This window comes from Hyla sarda, unplaced genomic scaffold, assembly GCF_029499605.1.
Source record: "Hyla sarda isolate aHylSar1 unplaced genomic scaffold, aHylSar1.hap1 scaffold_200, whole genome shotgun sequence".
NCBI classification, from domain to species: domain Eukaryota; kingdom Metazoa; phylum Chordata; class Amphibia; order Anura; family Hylidae; genus Hyla; species Hyla sarda.
In genome coordinates this window covers 382,051-405,071 of record NW_026608660.1, presented here as the reverse complement: position 1 = coordinate 405,071, position 23,021 = coordinate 382,051, and the positions used below count along the sequence as shown (strand labels likewise).

The 23,021-nt window shown below is 46.2% G+C and overlaps 10 non-coding genes across 10 annotated transcripts; all 10 read right to left on the bottom strand.

Annotated features, from left to right (window-relative positions):
- Positions 1-410: 410 nt before the first annotated feature.
- On the bottom strand, positions 411-601 carry LOC130317525 (U2 spliceosomal RNA). The gene has a single exon (XR_008864632.1). It is a non-coding gene; the product is annotated as a U2 spliceosomal RNA (small nuclear RNA).
- Positions 602-2,685: 2,084 nt separating this feature from the next.
- On the bottom strand, positions 2,686-2,876 carry LOC130317524 (U2 spliceosomal RNA). The gene has a single exon (XR_008864631.1). It is a non-coding gene; the product is annotated as a U2 spliceosomal RNA (small nuclear RNA).
- Positions 2,877-4,955: 2,079 nt separating this feature from the next.
- On the bottom strand, positions 4,956-5,146 carry LOC130317550 (U2 spliceosomal RNA). Its single transcript, XR_008864655.1, has one exon. It is a non-coding gene; the product is annotated as a U2 spliceosomal RNA (small nuclear RNA).
- Positions 5,147-7,238: 2,092 nt separating this feature from the next.
- LOC130317523 (U2 spliceosomal RNA) lies at positions 7,239-7,429 on the bottom strand. The gene has a single exon (XR_008864630.1). It is a non-coding gene; the product is annotated as a U2 spliceosomal RNA (small nuclear RNA).
- A 2,077-nt stretch (positions 7,430-9,506) lies between these two features.
- On the bottom strand, positions 9,507-9,697 carry LOC130317520 (U2 spliceosomal RNA). Its single transcript, XR_008864628.1, has one exon. It is a non-coding gene; the product is annotated as a U2 spliceosomal RNA (small nuclear RNA).
- Positions 9,698-11,790: 2,093 nt separating this feature from the next.
- LOC130317519 (U2 spliceosomal RNA) lies at positions 11,791-11,981 on the bottom strand. The gene has a single exon (XR_008864627.1). It is a non-coding gene; the product is annotated as a U2 spliceosomal RNA (small nuclear RNA).
- A 2,077-nt stretch (positions 11,982-14,058) lies between these two features.
- On the bottom strand, positions 14,059-14,249 carry LOC130317518 (U2 spliceosomal RNA). The gene has a single exon (XR_008864626.1). It is a non-coding gene; the product is annotated as a U2 spliceosomal RNA (small nuclear RNA).
- Positions 14,250-16,336: 2,087 nt separating this feature from the next.
- Positions 16,337-16,527, bottom strand: LOC130317517 (U2 spliceosomal RNA). The gene has a single exon (XR_008864625.1). It is a non-coding gene; the product is annotated as a U2 spliceosomal RNA (small nuclear RNA).
- A 2,078-nt stretch (positions 16,528-18,605) lies between these two features.
- On the bottom strand, positions 18,606-18,796 carry LOC130317606 (U2 spliceosomal RNA). Its single transcript, XR_008864696.1, has one exon. It is a non-coding gene; the product is annotated as a U2 spliceosomal RNA (small nuclear RNA).
- Positions 18,797-20,870: 2,074 nt separating this feature from the next.
- Positions 20,871-21,061, bottom strand: LOC130317516 (U2 spliceosomal RNA). The gene has a single exon (XR_008864624.1). It is a non-coding gene; the product is annotated as a U2 spliceosomal RNA (small nuclear RNA).
- Between the last annotated feature and the right edge of the window lie 1,960 nt (positions 21,062-23,021).

Below are 23,021 nucleotides of genomic sequence, written 5' to 3'. Positions count from 1 at the left end.
AAGTTAAACCAGGGAATTAAGGGGTAGGGGTGTGGCGCGATATTGGGGAAGGGATGAGATTTTATATTTCTTCATAAGCATTAATCTTATTTTGTCAATTAGGAACATTCAGCACCCACCCGCTATCAAGGCAGCTGCCTATCATGTCATGCCCTACCTGCACAGGTGTGCTGGCTACTCAAATGATCCAATTAAGGAGGCCATTTAGTCAGCAGCAGCAGAAGTCCTGTGCCTGGACGCTCCAACAGCGGCCAGACACAAGCAGAAGCAGAAGCAGCAGAAGCAGCGGCAGCACCACCTTTTGTTTTTTGGCTGCAGTAGCAGCAGCAAGGCCCACAGGGCTGGCTAGCTGGCTAGCCAGCAAGCAGGTAGCAATGAAAGTAGGAATCTTTCTTTTTAACCCTGTAAGGGGGTGGTGCACTGTACCCGAAGATACTGCCATATCGGGTCAATGCATAGGGCGACGGAAGCAAGCTTCGAAATCGGCCCCCGTTCTCAAAAATCCATTTAATATATGGTCCCCAGATAGGGGACGTATCAGATATTAAACTGATAAGAACAGATACTACACTTGATCTTAGCCAAAAGGCCGAGAAGCGATAACCGTGAAAGGGGCGGGCCCAACAAGGTCCCCTTCATGGGCACTATCACTGCTTGCTGTCAGGGAGGCTGCCAGACAATTTTCCATGCACACTCTGGGCTGGGGGGCAGTCAACCACCAGTACACACAGCAGAACCTAAACCCATACCATTATTGCTAAGCAGCAAGACAGGGGCCCATTGCACTCCCACGGGGCCTTTTTAAATGCAATCCATAACCCGGATTTGCCAGGAACCCTTCTTACTCCTCCTACTTGCATGTGACACTGGGCTTAGGATCTGCATAGGAAACACACACACAAGCACACACCTACCTTTGTTGCCTGCAGATGCCTCCTTGGCTGTCCCCAAACGGTATCAAACCAACACCCACGGGAAGCTGTAAGCATAGAGGACATGCCTGCACCCCATTGGACTTACCTGTGTGGGTTAAATCCGGGTTATTTGACAACCTATGGCGGTGATGGTTCTGCTCAGGCAGAGCAGTGCTGATGCTCCTCATAAAGCTGTTGCTGCTGTGAAGGTTCTAGGTGACATCACAAATCCCTATGGTTACATACACAACAAAGCTGGGTTGTTGTTGTTTACACTCTGCAAGGCCTGTGGAAGTGAGTGACATCATAGCACTGTAGTTCTGAGGGTTCTAGATGGATGCAACAATCTCCTGTTGCTTCTATGAAGGCCGTAATAGACGACATCACCAAACAGCTCCATAGTCACATACACAGCAAAGGAGAGATGTTGTTTACACCTAGTGATGTCAGTGGTATTGAGTGACATCACAGCACAGTGCTAAGGCTCCTGGGCCTGGACACAGCAGCGGCTGCAATATCTCAACGGAGAATACGTTTATATCTATGTGTGTGTGTGCGCGTATATATATATATATATATATATATATATATATATATTTCTCCGCCGAAATCACTTTTAAACCCATTTCCACCTTTTTTTCCCTTCTCTTCCTCTTACTTTTTTTTCACGTTTTTTTACGTTTTTCTCCTTTTCGCCTCTTTTCTGGGCGTATTATTCTTCTTTTTCTTCTTTTTTTTCGTCTAATGCATACCCCATCAGTGCAGCAATGCTTATTCAATACCGCCAGCAGATGGAGACACTGGGGGATAATTTTCTAAGGATTTATACTGATTTTTCCTGTCTGAATTTGTCGCACAGAAAGTTGCAGGCCAAATATGTGTGACATTTCTGCGACTTTAGCTTCTAGAGCATTTTTACAACATTATACATAGGTGCTGAATACATAAAAAGCGACTGTTCAGCGACAGACAAGTCGCATCGGCTGAAAGTAGGCCAGAATGTCAGTCCATGTTGGAGCAGGTTTAGATACAGTCTAAAGCATAGATCTCAAAGTCTGTGCACAGAATTTAGCAAGGGCCTCGCACCTTCTGATGCATCAGGTAGGTGCACAATAGCATAGCCTAACCCTCTGTACTTTGGTCTATATTGATGCGGGACATAGACAGCCAGCTGATGACCAATCCATTAGTGCAATGGATGGCTGGAAGCATTTGTCTTTGCCTTTGCAATACCACAGAAGCAATGCATGGTCAATGTACAGCAATGACACACCTGTGTGAACAGCCAGGAGACCCCCCCCCCCCATGTTATGTTACATAGTTACATAGTTAGTACGGTCGAAAAAAGACATATGTCCATCAAGTTCAACCAGGGAATTAAGGGGTAGGGGTGTGGCGCGATATTGGGGAAGGGATGAGATTTTATATTTCTTCATAAGCATTAATCTTATTTTATCAATTAGGAACATTCAGCACCCACCCGCTATCAAGGCAGCTGCCTATCATGTCATGCCCTACCTGCACAGGTGTGCTGGCTACTCAAATGATCCAATTAAGGAGGCCATTTAGTCAGCAGCAGCAGAAGTCCTGTGCCTGGACGCTCCAACAGCGGCCAGACACAAGCAGAAGCAGAAGCAGCAGAAGCAGCGGCAGCACCACCTTTTGTTTTTTGGCTGCAGCAGCAGCAGCAAGGCCCACAGGGCTGGCTAGCTGGCTAGCCAGCAAGCAGGTAGCAATGAAAGTAGGAATCTTTCTTTTTAACCCTGTAAGGGGGTGGTGCACTGTACCCGAAGATACTGCCATATCGGGTCAATGCATAGGGCGACGGAAGCAAGCTTCGAAATCGGCCCCCGTTCTCAAAAATCCATTTAATATATGGTCCCCAGATAGGGGACGTATCAGATATTAAACTGATAAGAACAGATACTACACTTGATCTTAGCCAAAAGGCCGAGAAGCGATAACCGTGAAAGGGGCGGGCCCAACAAGGTCCCCTTCATGGGCACTATCACTGCTTGCTGTCAGGGAGGCTGGCAGACAATTTTCCATGCACACTCTGGGCTGGGGGGCAGTCAACCACCAGTACACACAGCAGAACCTAAACCCATACCATTATTGCTAAGCAGCAAGACAGGGGCCCATTGCACTCCCACGGGGCCTTTTTAAATGCAATCCATAACCCGGATTTGCCAGGAACCCTTCTTACTCCTCCTACTTGCATGTGACACTGGGCTTAGGATCTGCATAGGAAACACACACACAAGCACACACCTACCTTTGTTGCCTGCAGATGCCTCCTTGGCTGTCCCCAAACGGTATCAAACCAACACCCACGGGAAGCTGTAAGCATAGAGGACATGCCTGCACCCCATTGGACTTACCTGTGTGGGTTAAATCCGGGTTATTTGACAACCTATGGCGGTGATGGTTCTGCTCAGGCAGAGCAGTGCTGATGCTCCTCATAAAGCTGTCGCTGCTGTGAAGGTTCTAGGTGACATCACAAATCCCTATGGTTACATACACAACAAAGCTGGGTTGTTGTTGTTTACACTCTGCAAGGCCTGTGGAAGTGAGTGACATCATAGCACTGTAGTTCTGAGGGTTCTAGATGGATGCAACAATCTCCTGTTGCTTCTATGAAGGCCGTAATAGACGACATCACCAAACAGCTCCATAGTCACATACACAGCAAAGGAGAGATGTTGTTTACACCTAGTGATGTCAGTGGTATTGAGTGACATCACAGCACAGTGCTAAGGCTCCTGGGCCTGGACACAGCAGCGGCTGCAATATCTCAACGGAGAATACGTTTATATATATGTGTGTGTGTGCGCGTATATATATATATATATATATATATATATATATTTCTCCGCCGAAATCACTTTCAAACCCATTTCCACCTTTTTTTCCCTTCTCTTCCTCTTACTTTTTTTTCACGTTTTTTTACGTTTTTCTCCTTTTCGCCTCTTTTCTGGGCGTATTATTCTTCTTTTTCTTCTTTTTTTTCGTCTAATGCATACCCCATCAGTGCAGCAATGCTTATTCAATACCGCCAGCAGATGGAGACACTGGGGGATAATTTTCTAAGGATTTATACTGATTTTTCCTGTCTGAATTTGTCGCACAGAAAGTTGCAGGCCAAATATGTGTGACATTTCTGCGACTTTAGCTTCTAGAGCATTTTTACAACATTATACATAGGTGCTGAATACATAAAAAGCGACTGTTCAGCGACAGACAAGTCGCATCGGCTGAAAGTAGGCCAGAATGTCAGTCCATGTTGGAGCAGGTTTAGATACAGTCTAAAGCATAGATCTCAAAGTCTGTGCACAGAATTTAGCAAGGGCCTCGCACCTTCTGATGCATCAGGTAGGTGCACAATAGCATAGCCTAACCCTCTGTACTTTGGTCTATATTGATGCGGGACATAGACAGCCAGCTGATGACCAATCCATTAGTGCAATGGATGGCTGGAAGCATTTGTCTTTGCCTTTGCAATACCACAGAAGCAATGCATGGTCAATGTACAGCAATGACACACCTGTGTGAACAGCCAGGAGACCACCCCCCCCATGTTATGTTACATAGTTACATAGTTAGTACGGTCGAAAAAAGACATATGTCCATCAAGTTCAACCAGGGAATTAAGGGGTAGGGGTGTGGCGCGATATTGGGGAAGGGATGAGATTTTATATTTCTTCATAAGCATTAATCTTATTTTGTCAATTAGGAACATTCAGCACCCACCCGCTATCAAGGCAGCTGCTTATCATGTCATGCCCTACCTGCACAGGTGTGCTGGCTACTCAAATGATCCAATTAAGGAGGCCATTTAGTCAGCAGCAGCAGAAGTCCTCTGCCTGGACGCTCCAACAGCGGCCAGACACAAGCAGAAGCAGAAGCAGCAGAAGCAGCAGCAGCACCACCTTTTGTTTTTTGGCTGCAGCAGCAGCAGCAAGGCCCACAGGGCTGGCTAGCTGGCTAGCCAGCAAGCAGGTAGCAATGAAAGTAGGAATCTTTCTTTTTAACCCTGTAAGGGGGTGGTGCACTGTACCCGAAGATACTGCCATATCGGGTCAATGCATAGGGCGACGGAAGCAAGCTTCGAAATCGGCCCCCGTTCTCAAAAATCCATTTAATATATGGTCCCCAGATAGGGGACGTATCAAATATTAAACTGATAAGAACAGATACTACACTTGATCTTAGCCAAAAGGCCGAGAAGCGATAACCGTGAAAGGGGCGGGCCCAACAAGGTCCCCTTCATGGGCACTATCACTGCTTGCTGTCAGGGAGGCTGCCAGACAATTTTCCATGCACACTCTGGGCTGGGGGGCAGTCAACCACCAGTACACACAGCAGAACCTAAACCCATACCATTATTGCTAAGCAGCAAGACAGGGGCCCATTGCACTCCCACGGGGCCTTTTTAAATGCAATCCATAACCCGGATTTGCCAGGAACCCTTCTTACTCCTCCTACTTGCATGTGACACTGGGCTTAGGATCTGCATAGGAAACACACACACAAGCACACACCTACCTTTGTTGCCTGCAGATGCCTCCTTGGCTGTCCCCAAACGGTATCAAACCAACACCCACGGGAAGCTGTAAGCATAGAGGACATGCCTGCACCCCATTGGACTTACCTGTGTGGGTTAAATCCGGGTTATTTGACAACCTATGGCGGTGATGGTTCTGCTCAGGCAGAGCAGTGCTGATGCTCCTCATAAAGCTGTCGCTGCTGTGAAGGTTCTAGGTGACATCACAAATCCCTATGGTTACATACACAACAAAGCTGGGTTGTTGTTGTTTACACTCTGCAAGGCCTGTGGAAGTGAGTGACATCATAGCACTGTAGTTCTGAGGGTTCTAGATGGATGCAACAATCTCCTGTTGCTTCTATGAAGGCCGTAATAGACGACATCACCAAACAGCTCCATAGTCACATACACAGCAAAGGAGAGATGTTGTTTACACCTAGTGATGTCAGTGGTATTGAGTGACATCACAGCACAGTGCTAAGGCTCCTGGGCCTGGACACAGCAGCGGCTGCAATATGTCAACGGAGAATACGTTTATATCTATGTGTGTGTGTGCGCGTATATATATATATATATATATATATATATATATATATATATATATTTCTCCGCCGAAATCACTTTTAAACCCATTTCCACCTTTTTTTCCCTTCTCTTCCTCTTACTTTTTTTTCACGTTTTTTTACGTTTTTCTCCTTTTCGCCTCTTTTCTGGGCGTATTATTCATCTTTTTCTTCTTTTTTTTCGTCTAATGCATACCCCATCAGTGCAGCAATGCTTATTCAATACCGCCAGCAGATGGAGACACTGGGGGATAATTTTCTAAGGATTTATACTGATTTCTCCTGTCTGAATTTGTCGCACAGAAAGTTGCAGGCCAAATATGTGTGACATTTCTGCAACTTTAGCTTCTAGAGCATTTTTACAACATTATACATAGGTGCTGAATACATAAAAAGCGACTGTTCAGCGACAGACAAGTCGCATCGGCTGAAAGTAGGCCAGAATGTCAGTCCATGTTGGAGCAGGTTTAGATACAGTCTAAAGCATAGATCTCAAAGTCTGTGCACAGAATTTAGCAAGGGCCTCGCACCTTCTGATGCATCAGGTAGGTGCACAATAGCATAGCCTAACCCTCTGTACTTTGGTCTATATTGATGCGGGACATAGACAGCCAGCTGATGACCAATCCATTAGTGCAATGGATGGCTGGAAGCATTTGTCTTTGCCTTTGCAATACCACAGAAGCAATGCATGGTCAATGTACAGCAATGACACACCTGTGTGAACAGCCAGGAGACCCCCCCCCCCCATGTTATGTTACATAGTTACATAGTTAGTACGGTCGAAAAAAGACATATGTCCATCAAGTTCAACCAGGGAATTAAGGGGTAGGGGTGTGGCGCGATATTGGGGAAGGGATGAGATTTTATATTTCTTCATAAGCATTAATCTTATTTTGTCAATTAGGAACATTCAGCACCCACCCGCTATCAAGGCAGCTGCCTATCATGTCATGCCCTACCTGCACAGGTGTGCTGGCTACTCAAATGATCCAATTAAGGAGGCCATTTAGTCAGCAGCAGCAGAAGTCCTGTGCCTGGACGCTCCAACAGCGGCCAGACACAAGCAGAAGCAGAAGCAGCAGAAGCAGCAGCAGCACCACCTTTTGTTTTTTGGCTGCAGCAGCAGCAGCAAGGCCCACAGGGCTGGCTAGCTGGCTAGCCAGCAAGCAGGTAGCAATGAAAGTAGGAATCTTTCTTTTTAACCCTGTAAGGGGGTGGTGCACTGTACCCGAAGATACTGCCATATCGGGTCAATGCATAGGGCGACGGAAGCAAGCTTCGAAATCGGCCCCCGTTCTCAAAAATCCATTTAATATATGGTCCCCAGATAGGGGACGTATCAGATATTAAACTGATAAGAACAGATACTACACTTGATCTTAGCCAAAAGGCCGAGAAGCGATAACCGTGAAAGGGGCGGGCCCAACAAGGTCCCCTTCATGGGCACTATCACTGCTTGCTGTCAGGGAGGCTGCCAGACAATTTTCCATGCACACTCTGGGCTGGGGGGCAGTCAACCACCAGTACACACAGCAGAACCTTAACCCATACCATTATTGCTAAGCAGCAAGACAGGGGCCCATTGCACTCCCACGGGGCCTTTTTAAATGCAATCCATAACCCGGATTTGCCAGGAACCCTTCTTACTCCTCCTACTTGCATGTGACACTGGGCTTAGGATCTGCATAGGAAACACACACACAAGCACACACCTACCTTTGTTGCCTGCAGATGCCTCCTTGGCTGTCCCCAAACGGTATCAAACCAACACCCACGGGAAGCTGTAAGCATAGAGGACATGCCTGCACCCCATTGGACTTACCTGTGTGGGTTAAATCCGGGTTATTTGACAACCTATGGCGGTGATGGTTCTGCTCAGGCAGAGCAGTGCTGATGCTCCTCATAAAGCTGTCGCTGCTGTGAAGGTTCTAGGTGACATCACAAATCCCTATGGTTACATACACAACAAAGCTGGGTTGTTGTTGTTTACACTCTGCAAGGCCTGTGGAAGTGAGTGACATCATAGCACTGTAGTTCTGAGGGTTCTAGATGGATGCAACAATCTCCTGTTGCTTCTATGAAGGCCGTAATAGACGACATCACCAAACAGCTCCATAGTCACATACACAGCAAAGGAGAGATGTTGTTTACACCTAGTGATGTCAGTGGTATTGAGTGACATCACAGCACAGTGCTAAGGCTCCTGGGCCTGGACACAGCAGCGGCTGCAATATCTCAACGGAGAATACGTTTATATCTATGTGTGTGTGTGCGCGCATATATATATATATATATATATTTCTCCGCCGAAATCACTTTTAAACCCATTTCCACCTTTTTTTCCCTTCTCTTCCTCTTACTTTTTTTTCACGTTTTTTTACGTTTTTCTCCTTTTCGCCTCTTTTCTGGGCGTATTATTCTTCTTTTTCTTCTTTTTTTTCGTCTAATGCATACCCCATCAGTGCAGCAATGCTTATTCAATACCGCCAGCAGATGGAGACACTGGGGGATAATTTTCTAAGGATTTATACTGATTTTTCCTGTCTGAATTTGTCGCACAGAAAGTTGCAGGCCAAATATGTGTGACATTTCTGCGACTTTAGCTTCTAGAGCATTTTTACAACATTATACATAGGTGCTGAATACATAAAAAGCGACTGTTCAGCGACAGACAAGTCGCATCGGCTGAAAGTAGGCCAGAATGTCAGTCCATGTTGGAGCAGGTTTAGATACAGTCTAAAGCATAGATCTCAAAGTCTGTGCACAGAATTTAGCAAGGGCCTCGCACCTTCTGATGCATCAGGTAGGTGCACAATAGCATAGCCTAACCCTCTGTACTTTGGTCTATATTGATGCGGGACATAGACAGCCAGCTGATGACCAATCCATTAGTGCAATGGATGGCTGGAAGCATTTGTCTTTGCCTTTGCAATACCACAGAAGCAATGCATGGTCAATGTACAGCAATGACACACCTGTGTGAACAGCCAGGAGACCCCCCCCCCCCCATGTTATGTTACATAGTTACATAGTTAGTACGGTCGAAAAAAGACATATGTCCATCAAGTTAAACCAGGGAATTAAGGGGTAGGGGTGTGGCGCGATATTGGGGAAGGGATGAGATTTTATATTTCTTCATAAGCATTAATCTTATTTTGTCAATTAGGAACATTCAGCACCCACCCGCTATCAAGGCAGCTGCCTATCATGTCATGCCCTACCTGCACAGGTGTGCTGGCTACTCAAATGATCCAATTAAGGAGGCCATTTAGTCAGCAGCAGCAGAAGTCCTGTGCCTGGACGCTCCAACAGCGGCCAGACACAAGCAGAAGCAGCAGAAGCAGCAGCAGCAGAAGCAGCAGCAGCAGCACCACCTTTTGTTTTTTGGCTGCAGCAGCAAGGCCCACAGGGCTGGCTAGCTGGCTAGCCAGCAAGCAGGTAGCAATGAAAGTAGGAATCTTTCTTTTTAACCCTGTAAGGGGGTGGTGCACTGTACCCGAAGATACTGCCATATCGGGTCAATGCATAGGGCGACGGAAGCAAGCTTCGAAATCGGCCCCCGTTCTCAAAAATCCATTTAATATATGGTCCCCAGATAGGGGACGTATCAGATATTAAACTGATAAGAACAGATACTACACTTGATCTTAGCCAAAAGGCCGAGAAGCGATAACCGTGAAAGGGGCGGGCCCAACAAGGTCCCCTTCATGGGCACTATCACTGCTTGCTGTCAGGGAGGCTGCCAGACAATTTTCCATGCACACTCTGGGCTGGGGGGCAGTCAACCACCAGTACACACAGCAGAACCTAAACCCATACCATTATTGCTAAGCAGCAAGACAGGGGCCCATTGCACTCCCACGGGGCCTTTTTAAATGCAATCCATAACCCGGATTTGCCAGGAACCCTTCTTACTCCTCCTACTTGCATGTGACACTGGGCTTAGGATCTGCATAGGAAACACACACACAAGCACACACCTACCTTTGTTGCCTGCAGATGCCTCCTTGGCTGTCCCCAAACGGTATCAAACCAACACCCACGGGAAGCTGTAAGCATAGAGGACATGCCTGCACCCCATTGGACTTACCTGTGTGGGTTAAATCCGGGTTATTTGACAACCTATGGCGGTGATGGTTCTGCTCAGGCAGAGCAGTGCTGATGCTCCTCATAAAGCTGTCGCTGCTGTGAAGGTTCTAGGTGACATCACAAATCCCTATGGTTACATACACAACAAAGCTGGGTTGTTGTTGTTTACACTCTGCAAGGCCTGTGGAAGTGAGTGACATCATAGCACTGTAGTTCTGAGGGTTCTAGATGGATGCAACAATCTCCTGTTGCTTCTATGAAGGCCATAATAGACGACATCACCAAACAGCTCCATAGTCACATACACAGCAAAGGAGAGATGTTGTTTACACCTAGTGATGTCAGTGGTATTGAGTGACATCACAGCACAGTGCTAAGGCTCCTGGGCCTGGACACAGCAGCGGCTGCAATATCTCAACGGAGAATACGTTTATATATATGTGTGTGTGTGCGCGTATATATATATATATATATATATATATATATATATATATATATATATATATATATATTTCTCCGCCGAAATCACTTTTAAACCCATTTCCACCTTTTTTTCCCTTCTCTTCCTCTTACTTTTTTTTCACGTTTTTTTACGTTTTTCTCCTTTTCGCCTCTTTTCTGGGCGTATTATTCTTCTTTTTCTTCTTTTTTTTCGTCTAATGCATACCCCATCAGTGCAGCAATGCTTATTCAATACCGCCAGCAGATGGAGACACTGGGGGATAATTTTCTAAGGATTTATACTGATTTTTCCTGTCTGAATTTGTCGCACAGAAAGTTGCAGGCCAAATATGTGTGACATTTCTGCGACTTTAGCTTCTAGAGCATTTTTACAACATTATACATAGGTGCTGAATACATAAAAAGCGACTGTTCAGCGACAGACAAGTCGCATCGGCTGAAAGTAGGCCAGAATGTCAGTCCATGTTGGAGCAGGTTTAGATACAGTCTAAAGTATAGATCTCAAAGTCTGTGCACAGAATTTAGCAAGGGCCTCGCACCTTCTGATGCATCAGGTAGGTGCACAATAGCATAGCCTAACCCTCTGTACTTTGGTCTATATTGATGCGGGACATAGACAGCCAGCTGATGACCAATCCATTAGTGCAATGGATGGCTGGAAGCATTTGTCTTTGCCTTTGCAATACCACAGAAGCAATGCATGGTCAATGTACAGCAATGACACACCTGTGTGAACAGCCAGGAGACCCCCCCCCCATGTTATGTTACATAGTTACATAGTTAGTACGGTCGAAAAAAGACATATGTCCATCAAGTTCAACCAGGGAATTAAGGGGTAGGGGTGTGGCGCGATATTGGGGAAGGGATGAGATTTTATATTTCTTCATAAGCATTAATCTTATTTTGTCAATTAGGAACATTCAGCACCCACCCGCTATCAAGGCAGCTGCCTATCATGTCATGCCCTACCTGCACAGGTGTGCTGGCTACTCAAATGATCCAATTAAGGAGGCCATTTAGTCAGCAGCAGCAGAAGTCCTGTGCCTGGACGCTCCAACAGCGGCCAGACACAAGCAGAAGCAGCAGAAGCAGCAGCAGCAGCACCACCTTTTGTTTTTTGGCTGCAGCAGCAAGGCCCACAGGGCTGGCTAGCTGGCTAGCCAGCAAGCAGGTAGCAATGAAAGTAGGAATCTTTCTTTTTAACCCTGTAAGGGGGTGGTGCACTGTACCCGAAGATACTGCCATATCGGGTCAATGCATAGGGCGACGGAAGCAAGCTTCGAAATCGGCCCCCGTTCTCAAAAATCCATTTAATATATGGTCCCCAGATAGGGGACGTATCAGATATTAAACTGATAAGAACAGATACTACACTTGATCTTAGCCAAAAGGCCGAGAAGCGATAACCGTGAAAGGGGCGGGCCCAACAAGGTCCCCTTCATGGGCACTATCACTGCTTGCTGTCAGGGAGGCTGCCAGACAATTTTCCATGCACACTCTGGGCTGGGGGGCAGTCAACCACCAGTACACACAGCAGAACCTAAACCCATACCATTATTGCTAAGCAGCAAGACAGGGGCCCATTGCACTCCCACGGGGCCTTTTTAAATGCAATCCATAACCCGGATTTGCCAGGAACCCTTCTTACTCCTCCTACTTGCATGTGACACTGGGCTTAGGATCTGCATAGGAAACACACACACAAGCACACACCTACCTTTGTTGCCTGCAGATGCCTCCTTGGCTGTCCCCAAACGGTATCAAACCAACACCCACGGGAAGCTGTAAGCATAGAGGACATGCCTGCACCCCATTGGACTTACCTGTGTGGGTTAAATCCGGGTTATTTGACAACCTATGGCGGTGATGGTTCTGCTCAGGCAGAGCAGTGCTGATGCTCCTCATAAAGCTGTCGCTGCTGTGAAGGTTCTAGGTGACATCACAAATCCCTATGGTTACATACACAACAAAGCTGGGTTGTTGTTGTTTACACTCTGCAAGGCCTGTGGAAGTGAGTGACATCATAGCACTGTAGTTCTGAGGGTTCTAGATGGATGCAACAATCTCCTGTTGCTTCTATGAAGGCCATAATAGACGACATCACCAAACAGCTCCATAGTCACATACACAGCAAAGGAGAGATGTTGTTTACACCTAGTGATGTCAGTGGTATTGAGTGACATCACAGCACAGTGCTAAGGCTCCTGGGCCTGGACACAGCAGCGGCTGCAATATCTCAACGGAGAATACGTTTATATATATGTGTGTGTGTGCGCGTATATATATATATATATATATATATATATATATATATTTCTCCGCCGAAATCACTTTTAAACCCATTTCCACCTTTTTTTCCCTTCTCTTCCTCTTACTTTTTTTTCACGTTTTTTTACGTTTTTCTCCTTTTCGCCTCTTTTCTGGGCGTATTATTCTTCTTTTTCTTCTTTTTTTTCGTCTAATGCATACCCCATCAGTGCAGCAATGCTTATTCAATACCGCCAGCAGATGGAGACACTGGGGGATAATTTTCTAAGGATTTATACTGATTTTTCCTGTCTGAATTTGTCGCACAGAAAGTTGCAGGCCAAATATGTGTGACATTTCTGCGACTTTAGCTTCTAGAGCATTTTTACAACATTATACATAGGTGCTGAATACATAAAAAGCGACTGTTCAGCGACAGACAAGTCGCATCGGCTGAAAGTAGGCCAGAATGTCAGTCCATGTTGGAGCAGGTTTAGATACAGTCTAAAGTATAGATCTCAAAGTCTGTGCACAGAATTTAGCAAGGGCCTCGCACCTTCTGATGCATCAGGTAGGTGCACAATAGCATAGCCTAACCCTCTGTACTTTGGTCTATATTGATGCGGGACATAGACAGCCAGCTGATGACCAATCCATTAGTGCAATGGATGGCTGGAAGCATTTGTCTTTGCCTTTGCAATACCACAGAAGCAATGCATGGTCAATGTACAGCAATGACACACCTGTTTGAACAGCCAGGAGACCCCCCCCCCCCCCATGTTATGTTACATAGTTACATAGTTAGTACGGTCGAAAAAAGACATATGTCCATCAAGTTCAACCAGGGAATTAAGGGGTAGGGGTGTGGCGCGATATTGGGGAAGGGATGAGATTTTATATTTCTTCATAAGCATTAATCTTATTTTGTCAATTAGGAACATTCAGCACCCACCCGCTATCAAGGCAGCTGCCTATCATGTCATGCCCTACCTGCACAGGTGTGCTGGCTACTCAAATGATCCAATTAAGGAGGCCATTTAGTCAGCAGCAGCAGAAGTCCTGTGCCTGGACGCTCCAACAGCGGCCAGACACAAGCAGAAGCAGCAGAAGCAGCAGCAGCAGCACCACCTTTTGTTTTTTGGCTGCAGCAGCAAGGCCCACAGGGCTGGCTAGCTGGCTAGCCAGCAAGCAGGTAGCAATGAAAGTAGGAATCTTTCTTTTTAACCCTGTAAGGGGGTGGTGCACTGTACCCGAAGATACTGCCATATCGGGTCAATGCATAGGGCGACGGAAGCAAGCTTCGAAATCGGCCCCCGTTCTCAAAAATCCATTTAATATATGGTCCCCAGATAGGGGACGTATCAGATATTAAACTGATAAGAACAGATACTACACTTGATCTTAGCCAAAAGGCCGAGAAGCGATAACCGTGAAAGGGGCGGGCCCAACAAGGTCCCCTTCATGGGCACTATCACTGCTTGCTGTCAGGGAGGCTGCCAGACAATTTTCCATGCACACTCTGGGCTGGGGGGCAGTCAACCACCAGTACACACAGCAGAACCTAAACCCATACCATTATTGCTAAGCAGCAAGACAGGGGCCCATTGCACTCCCACGGGGCCTTTTTAAATGCAATCCATAACCCGGATTTGCCAGGAACCCTTCTTACTCCTCCTACTTGCATGTGACACTGGGCTTAGGATCTGCATAGGAAACACACACACAAGCACACACCTACCTTTGTTGCCTGCAGATGCCTCCTTGGCTGTCCCCAAACGGTATCAAACCAACACCCACGGGAAGCTGTAAGCATAGAGGACATGCCTGCACCCCATTGGACTTACCTGTGTGGGTTAAATCCGGGTTATTTGACAACCTATGGCGGTGATGGTTCTGCTCAGGCAGAGCAGTGCTGATGCTCCTCATAAAGCTGTCGCTGCTGTGAAGGTTCTAGGTGACATCACAAATCCCTATGGTTACATACACAACAAAGCTGGGTTGTTGTTGTTTACACTCTGCAAGGCCTGTGGAAGTGAGTGACATCATAGCACTGTAGTTCTGAGGGTTCTAGATGGATGCAACAATCTCCTGTTGCTTCTATGAAGGCCATAATAGACGACATCACCAAACAGCTCCATAGTCACATACACAGCAAAGGAGAGATGTTGTTTACACCTAGTGATGTCAGTGGTATTGAGTGACATCACAGCACAGTGCTAAGGCTCCTGGGCCTGGACACAGCAGCGGCTGCAATATCTCAACGGAGAATACGTTTATATATATGTGTGTGTGTGCGCGTATATATATATATATATATATATATATATATATATATATATATATATTTCTCCGCCGAAATCACTTTTAAACCCATTTCCACCTTTTTTTCCCTTCTCTTCCTCTTACTTTTTTTTCACGTTTTTTTACGTTTTTCTCCTTTTCGCCTCTTTTCTGGGCGTATTATTCTTCTTTTTCTTCTTTTTTTTCGTCTAATGCATACCCCATCAGTGCAGCAATGCTTATTCAATACCGCCAGCAGATGGAGACACTGGGGGATAATTTTCTAAGGATTTATACTGATTTTTCCTGTCTGAATTTGTCGCACAGAAAGTTGCAGGCCAAATATGTGTGACATTTCTGCGACTTTAGCTTCTAGAGCATTTTTACAACATTATACATAGGTGCTGAATACATAAAAAGCGACTGTTCAGCGACAGACAAGTCGCATCGGCTGAAAGTAGGCCAGAATGTCAGTCCATGTTGGAGCAGGTTTAGATACAGTCTAAAGTATAGATCTCAAAGTCTGTGCACAGAATTTAGCAAGGGCCTCGCACCTTCTGATGCATCAGGTAGGTGCACAATAGCATAGCCTAACCCTCTGTACTTTGGTCTATATTGATGCGGGACATAGACAGCCAGCTGATGACCAATCCATTAGTGCAATGGATGGCTGGAAGCATTTGTCTTTGCCTTTGCAATACCACAGAAGCAATGCATGGTCAATGTACAGCAATGACACACCTGTTTGAACAGCCAGGAGACCCCCCCCCCCCCCATGTTATGTTACATAGTTACATAGTTAGTACGGTCGAAAAAAGACATATGTCCATCAAGTTCAACCAGGGAATTAAGGGGTAGGGGTGTGGCGCGATATTGGGGAAGGGATGAGATTTTATATTTCTTCATAAGCATTAATCTTATTTTGTCAATTAGGAACATTCAGCACCCACCCGCTATCAAGGCAGCTGCCTATCATGTCATGCCCTACCTGCACAGGTGTGCTGGCTACTCAAATGATCCAATTAAGGAGGCCATTTAGTCAGCAGCAGCAGAAGTCCTGTGCCTGGACGCTCCAACAGCGGCCAGACACAAGCAGAAGCAGCAGAAGCAGCAGCAGCAGCACCACCTTTTGTTTTTTGGCTGCAGCAGCAAGGCCCACAGGGCTGGCTAGCTGGCTAGCCAGCAAGCAGGTAGCAATGAAAGTAGGAATCTTTCTTTTTAACCCTGTAAGGGGGTGGTGCACTGTACCCGAAGATACTGCCATATCGGGTCAATGCATAGGGCGACGGAAGCAAGCTTCGAAATCGGCCCCCGTTCTCAAAAATCCATTTAATATATGGTCCCCAGATAGGGGACGTATCAGATATTAAACTGATAAGAACAGATACTACACTTGATCTTAGCCAAAAGGCCGAGAAGCGATAACCGTGAAAGGGGCGGGCCCAACAAGGTCCCCTTCATGGGCACTATCACTGCTTGCTGTCAGGGAGGCTGCCAGACAATTTTCCATGCACACTCTGGGCTGGGGGGCAGTCAACCACCAGTACACACAGCAGAACCTAAACCCATACCATTATTGCTAAGCAGCAAGACAGGGGCCCATTGCACTCCCACGGGGCCTTTTTAAATGCAATCCATAACCCGGATTTGCCAGGAACCCTTCTTACTCCTCCTACTTGCATGTGACACTGGGCTTAGGATCTGCATAGGAAACACACACACAAGCACACACCTACCTTTGTTGCCTGCAGATGCCTCCTTGGCTGTCCCCAAACGGTATCAAACCAACACCCACGGGAAGCTGTAAGCATAGAGGACATGCCTGCACCCCATTGGACTTACCTGTGTGGGTTAAATCCGGGTTATTTGACAACCTATGGCGGTGATGGTTCTGCTCAGGCAGAGCAGTGCTGATGCTCCTCATAAAGCTGTCGCTGCTGTGAAGGTTCTAGGTGACATCACAAATCCCTATGGTTACATACACAACAAAGCTGGGTTGTTGTTGTTTACACTCTGCAAGGCCTGTGGAAGTGAGTGACATCATAGCACTGTAGTTCTGAGGGTTCTAGATGGATGCAACAATCTCCTGTTGCTTCTATGAAGGCCATAATAGACGACATCACCAAACAGCTCCATAGTCACATACACAGCAAAGGAGAGATGTTGTTTACACCTAGTGATGTCAGTGGTATTGAGTGACATCACAGCACAGTGCTAAGGCTCCTGGGCCTGGACACAGCAGCGGCTGCAATATCTCAACGGAGAATACGTTTATATATATGTGTGTGTGTGCGCGTATATATATATATATATATATATATATATATATATATATATTTCTCCGCCGAAATCACTTTTAAACCCATTTCCACCTTTTTTTCCCTTCTCTTCCTCTTACTTTTTTTTCACGTTTTTTTACGTTTTTCTCCTTTTCGCCTCTTTTCTGGGCGTATTATTCTTCTTTTTCTTCTTTTTTTTCGTCTAATGCATACCCCATCAGTGCAGCAATGCTTATTCAATACCGCCAGCAGATGGAGACACTGGGGGATAATTTTCTAAGGATTTTTACTGATTTTTCCTGTCTGAATTTGTCGCACAGAAAGTTGCAGGCCAAATATGTGTGACATTTCTGCGACTTTAGCTTCTAGAGCATTTTTACAACATTATACATAGGTGCTGAATACATAAAAAGCGACTGTTCAGCGACAGACAAGTCGCATCGGCTGAAAGTAGGCCAGAATGTCAGTCCATGTTGGAGCAGGTTTAGATACAGTCTAAAGTATAGATCTCAAAGTCTGTGCACAGAATTTAGCAAGGGCCTCGCACCTTCTGATGCATCAGGTAGGTGCACAATAGCATAGCCTAACCCTCTGTACTTTGGTCTATATTGATGCGGGACATAGACAGCCAGCTGATGACCAATCCATTAGTGCAATGGATGGCTGGAAGCATTTGTCTTTGCCTTTGCAATACCACAGAAGCAATGCATGGTCAATGTACAGCAATGACACACCTGTGTGAACAGCCAGGAGACCCCCCCCCCCATGTTATGTTACATAGTTACATAGTTAGTACGGTCGAAAAAAGACATATGTCCATCAAGTTCAACCAGGGAATTAAGGGGTAGGGGTGTGGCGCGATATTGGGGAAGGGATGAGATTTTATATTTCTTCATAAGCATTAATCTTATTTTGTCAATTAGGAACATTCAGCACCCACCCGCTATCAAGGCAGCTGCCTATCATGTCATGCCCTACCTGCACAGGTGTGCTGGCTACTCAAATGATCCAATTAAGGAGGCCATTTAGTCAGCAGCAGCAGAAGTCCTGTGCCTGGACGCTCCAACAGCGGCCAGACACAAGCAGAAGCAGCAGAAGCAGCAGCAGCAGCACCACCTTTTGTTTTTTGGCTGCAGCAGCAAGGCCCACAGGGCTGGCTAGCTGGCTAGCCAGCAAGCAGGTAGCAATGAAAGTAGGAATCTTTCTTTTTAACCCTGTAAGGGGGTGGTGCACTGTACCCGAAGATACTGCCATATCGGGTCAATGCATAGGGCGACGGAAGCAAGCTTCGAAATCGGCCCCCGTTCTCAAAAATCCATTTAATATATGGTCCCCAGATAGGGGACATATCAGATATTAAACTGATAAGAACAGATACTACACTTGATCTTAGCCAAAAGGCCGAGAAGCGATAACCGTGAAAGGGGCGGGCCCAACAAGGTCCCCTTCATGGGCACTATCACTGCTTGCTGTCAGGGAGGCTGCCAGACAATTTTCCATGCACACTCTGGGCTGGGGGGCAGTCAACCACCAGTACACACAGCAGAACCTAAACCCATACCATTATTGCTAAGCAGCAAGACAGGGGCCCATTGCACTCCCACGGGGCCTTTTTAAATGCAATCCATAACCCGGATTTGCCAGGAACCCTTCTTACTCCTCCTACTTGCATGTGACACTGGGCTTAGGATCTGCATAGGAAACACACACACAAGCACACACCTACCTTTGTTGCCTGCAGATGCCTCCTTGGCTGTCCCCAAACGGTATCAAACCAACACCCACGGGAAGCTGTAAGCATAGAGGACATGCCTGCACCCCATTGGACTTACCTGTGTGGGTTAAATCCGGGTTATTTGACAACCTATGGCGGTGATGGTTCTGCTCAGGCAGAGCAGTGCTGATGCTCCTCATAAAGCTGTCGCTGCTGTGAAGGTTCTAGGTGACATCACAAATCCCTATGGTTACATACACAACAAAGCTGGGTTGTTGTTGTTTACACTCTGCAAGGCCTGTGGAAGTGAGTGACATCATAGCACTGTAGTTCTGAGGGTTCTAGATGGATGCAACAATCTCCTGTTGCTTCTATGAAGGCCATAATAGACGACATCACCAAACAGCTCCATAGTCACATACACAGCAAAGGAGAGATGTTGTTTACACCTAGTGATGTCAGTGGTATTGAGTGACATCACAGCACAGTGCTAAGGCTCCTGGGCCTGGACACAGCAGCGGCTGCAATATCTCAACGGAGAATACGTTTATATATATGTGTGTGTGTGCGCGTATATATATATATATATATATATATATATATATATATATTTCTCCGCCGAAATCACTTTTAAACCCATTTCCACCTTTTTTTCCCTTCTCTTCCTCTTACTTTTTTTTCACGTTTTTTTACGTTTTTCTCCTTTTCGCCTCTTTTCTGGGCGTATTATTCTTCTTTTTCTTCTTTTTTTTCGTCTAATGCATACCCCATCAGTGCAGCAATGCTTATTCAATACCGCCAGCAGATGGAGACACTGGGGGATAATTTTCTAAGGATTTATACTGATTTTTCCTGTCTGAATTTGTCGCACAGAAAGTTGCAGGCCAAATATGTGTGACATTTCTGCGACTTTAGCTTCTAGAGCATTTTTACAACATTATACATAGGTGCTGAATACATAAAAAGCGACTGTTCAGCGACAGACAAGTCGCATCGGCTGAAAGTAGGCCAGAATGTCAGTCCATGTTGGAGCAGGTTTAGATACAGTCTAAAGTATAGATCTCAAAGTCTGTGCACAGAATTTAGCAAGGGCCTCGCACCTTCTGATGCATCAGGTAGGTGCACAATAGCATAGCCTAACCCTCTGTACTTTGGTCTATATTGATGCGGGACATAGACAGCCAGCTGATGACCAATCCATTAGTGCAATGGATGGCTGGAAGCATTTGTCTTTGCCTTTGCAATACCACAGAAGCAATGCATGGTCAATGTACAGCAATGACACACCTGTGTGAACAGCCAGGAGACCCCCCCCCATGTTATGTTACATAGTTACATAGTTAGTACGGTCGAAAAAAGACATATGTCCATCAAGTTCAACCAGGGAATTAAGGGGTAGGGGTGTGGCGCGATATTGGGGAAGGGATGAGATTTTATATTTCTTCATAAGCATTAATCTTATTTTGTCAATTAGGAACATTCAGCACCCACCCGCTATCAAGGCAGCTGCCTATCATGTCATGCCCTACCTGCACAGGTGTGCTGGCTACTCAAATGATCCAATTAAGGAGGCCATTTAGTCAGCAGCAGCAGAAGTCCTGTGCCTGGACGCTCCAACAGCGGCCAGACACAAGCAGAAGCAGCAGAAGCAGCAGCAGCAGCACCACCTTTTGTTTTTTGGCTGCAGCAGCAAGGCCCACAGGGCTGGCTAGCTGGCTAGCCAGCAAGCAGGTAGCAATGAAAGTAGGAATCTTTCTTTTTAACCCTGTAAGGGGGTGGTGCACTGTACCCGAAGATACTGCCATATCGGGTCAATGCATAGGGCGACGGAAGCAAGCTTCGAAATCGGCCCCCGTTCTCAAAAATCCATTTAATATATGGTCCCCAGATAGGGGACGTATCAGATATTAAACTGATAAGAACAGATACTACACTTGATCTTAGCCAAAAGGCCGAGAAGCGATAACCGTGAAAGGGGCGGGCCCAACAAGGTCCCCTTCATGGGCACTATCACTGCTTGCTGTCAGGGAGGCTGCCAGACAATTTTCCATGCACACTCTGGGCTGGGGGGCAGTCAACCACCAGTACACACAGCAGAACCTAAACCCATACCATTATTGCTAAGCAGCAAGACAGGGGCCCATTGCACTCCCACGGGGCCTTTTTAAATGCAATCCATAACCCGGATTTGCCAGGAACCCTTCTTACTCCTCCTACTTGCATGTGACACTGGGCTTAGGATCTGCATAGGAAACACACACACAAGCACACACCTACCTTTGTTGCCTGCAGATGCCTCCTTGGCTGTCCCCAAACGGTATCAAACCAACACCCACGGGAAGCTGTAAGCATAGAGGACATGCCTGCACCCCATTGGACTTACCTGTGTGGGTTAAATCCGGGTTATTTGACAACCTATGGCGGTGATGGTTCTGCTCAGGCAGAGCAGTGCTGATGCTCCTCATAAAGCTGTCGCTGCTGTGAAGGTTCTAGGTGACATCACAAATCCCTATGGTTACATACACAACAAAGCTGGGTTGTTGTTGTTTACACTCTGCAAGGCCTGTGGAAGTGAGTGACATCATAGCACTGTAGTTCTGAGGGTTCTAGATGGATGCAACAATCTCCTGTTGCTTCTATGAAGGCCATAATAGACGACATCACCAAACAGCTCCATAGTCACATACACAGCAAAGGAGAGATGTTGTTTACACCTAGTGATGTCAGTGGTATTGAGTGACATCACAGCACAGTGCTAAGGCTCCTGGGCCTGGACACAGCAGCGGCTGCAATATCTCAACGGAGAATACGTTTATATATATGTGTGTGTGTGCGCGTATATATATATATATATATATATATATATATATATATATATATTTCTCCGCCGAAATCACTTTTAAACCCATTTCCACCTTTTTTTCCCTTCTCTTCCTCTTACTTTTTTTTCACGTTTTTTTACGTTTTTCTCCTTTTCGCCTCTTTTCTGGGCGTATTATTCTTCTTTTTCTTCTTTTTTTTCGTCTAATGCATACCCCATCAGTGCAGCAATGCTTATTCAATACCGCCAGCAGATGGAGACACTGGGGGATAATTTTCTAAGGATTTATACTGATTTTTCCTGTCTGAATTTGTCGCACAGAAAGTTGCAGGCCAAATATGTGTGACATTTCTGCGACTTTAGCTTCTAGAGCATTTTTACAACATTATACATAGGTGCTGAATACATAAAAAGCGACTGTTCAGCGACAGACAAGTCGCATCGGCTGAAAGTAGGCCAGAATGTCAGTCCATGTTGGAGCAGGTTTAGATACAGTCTAAAGTATAGATCTCAAAGTCTGTGCACAGAATTTAGCAAGGGCCTCGCACCTTCTGATGCATCAGGTAGGTGCACAATAGCATAGCCTAACCCTCTGTACTTTGGTCTATATTGATGCGGGACATAGACAGCCAGCTGATGACCAATCCATTAGTGCAATGGATGGCTGGAAGCATTTGTCTTTGCCTTTGCACCAGGAGACCCCCCCCCCCCCCCCCCCCCCATGTTATGTTACATAGTTACATAGTTAGTACGGTCGAAAAAAGACATATGTCCATCAAGTTCAACCAGGGAATTAAGGGGTAGGGGTGTGGCGCGATATTGGGGAAGGGATGAGATTTTATATTTCTTCATAAGCATTAATCTTATTTTGTCAATTAGGAACATTCAGCACCCACCCGCTATCAAGGCAGCTGCCTATCATGTCATGCCCTACCTGCACAGGTGTGCTGGCTACTCAAATGATCCAATTAAGGAGGCCATTTAGTCAGCAGCAGCAGAAGTCCTGTGCCTGGACGCTCCAACAGCGGCCAGACACAAGCAGAAGCAGCAGAAGCAGCAGCAGCAGCACCACCTTTTGTTTTTTGGCTGCAGCAGCAAGGCCC